This window comes from Bos indicus, chromosome 2 (assembly GCF_029378745.1).
Source record: "Bos indicus isolate NIAB-ARS_2022 breed Sahiwal x Tharparkar chromosome 2, NIAB-ARS_B.indTharparkar_mat_pri_1.0, whole genome shotgun sequence".
In the NCBI taxonomy this organism is placed as follows: domain Eukaryota; kingdom Metazoa; phylum Chordata; class Mammalia; order Artiodactyla; family Bovidae; genus Bos; species Bos indicus.
In genome coordinates this window covers 8477280-8478836 of record NC_091761.1, presented here as the reverse complement: position 1 = coordinate 8478836, position 1557 = coordinate 8477280, and the positions used below count along the sequence as shown (strand labels likewise).

Below are 1557 nucleotides of genomic sequence, written 5' to 3'. Positions count from 1 at the left end.
CAACTCCTGGAGTTTACTCAAACTCATGTCCATTGAGTCGGTGATGCCATCCAACCATCTCATCCTCTTTCATCCCCTTCTCCTGCCTTCAATCTTTCCCAGGATCAGGGTCTTTTCCAATATATCAGTTCTTCGTGTCAGGTAACCAAAGTATTGGAGTTTCAGCTTTAGCATCAGTCCTTCCAGTGACTATTCAGGACTGATCTCCTTTAGGATGGACTGGTTGGATTTCCTGGAAGTCCAAGGGACTCTTAACAGTCTTCTCCAACACCACAGTTCAAAAGCATCAATTCTTTGGTGCTCAGCTTTCTTTATAGTCCAACTCTCACATCCATATATGACTACTGGAAAAACCATAGCTTTGACTAGACAGACCTTTGTTGACAAAGTAATGAAGTTAGCAGTGGTTTATGTACTAGCCCTAGTGCTTGAAAGAATGAATGTGATGGCTTATTATAGAGATTGTGTTGCTGATGCTTGTTAATATCACAGAAGTCCCAAGAAAGAAAGCAACAGACATATATTAGCAAACTTCCCTGGTGGCTGAGATGGTAAAGCGTCTGTCTATGATGCGGGAGACCCAGGTTCGATCCCTGGGTTGGGAAGATCCCTTGGAGAAGGAAATGGCAATCCACTCCAGTACTATTGCCTGGAAAATCCCATGGACAGAGGAGCCTGGTAGGCTACAGTCCATGGGGTCTCAAGGAGTTGGACACGACTGAGCGACTTCACGTTCACATTCATGAAACCCAGAAGGTATTTTTGGCAGCCTTGAGAAAATCCTTATCTTCTGTAGCTGGAGATAAAAGTATATGAAAATCAGCATCTTAATTGTAAGAGGTGTTCACCACAAAGGAGGCTTAATTTATAGCTGTAACAGGTCTCTCACGTTGCTCAGCCCTGATAAGGAAAGAATGAGACCCTGAGGCTAGCCAGAGATCTTTAAATGTCTATTTTCCCTGGATACTCTAAGTAGGCTGGGGAGATTCCACCCTTGCTAGAGAGCAGCCTTATGCTCCTTGGAGATTATGGAAAAGTTCCCACTGAAGTTAATACCTTGCAAAATGATTCATGGCCTCCTTTGATGTGTCTCCACCTCCACTTATTTAGAATGCAAGTGAAAAAGTACAGTTTCTGCTATAGAAAGAAGATTATGCACCAAAGGACTTACAGGTTCAGACTCATATGTATTAGCTGGAATCTGAAGAACATGCTAGAAAATGGATCTTGAGGGTGTTAGGCCAGGGAAGTTAAAATAAAGGCTCATAGGAAATTGTTTGTTTATCCTGAAGCTCATAAATCATTTAGCATTTTAAAAATGCACTAGGAATACTGGTGATAGGCCTAATATGTTTCAAGAAATTGTTCCTTAAAGCTTAGAAGCACCAACTTAATGAGACAGAAGTGTCAGAGCTACATAAGCAAACTATTGAGAAAGCAGGCAAAGGCTCAGAAGAAGTGAGCACGTTATAATAGATTTATTATATAAGATGAGAAAAACCACCAGCTGACAATGTACTAGGAAGGCACAAGGAACAATATCTTCCCTGGAGAAAT

The 1557-nt window shown here is 41.6% G+C and overlaps 1 non-coding gene across 1 annotated transcript; it reads left to right on the top strand.

The window, feature by feature from the left end:
• Positions 1-533: 533 nt before the first annotated feature.
• Positions 534-605, top strand: TRNAH-AUG (transfer RNA histidin (anticodon AUG)). The gene has a single exon. It is a non-coding gene; the product is annotated as a tRNA-His (tRNA).
• The last annotated feature ends 952 nt before the right edge of the window (positions 606-1557 follow it).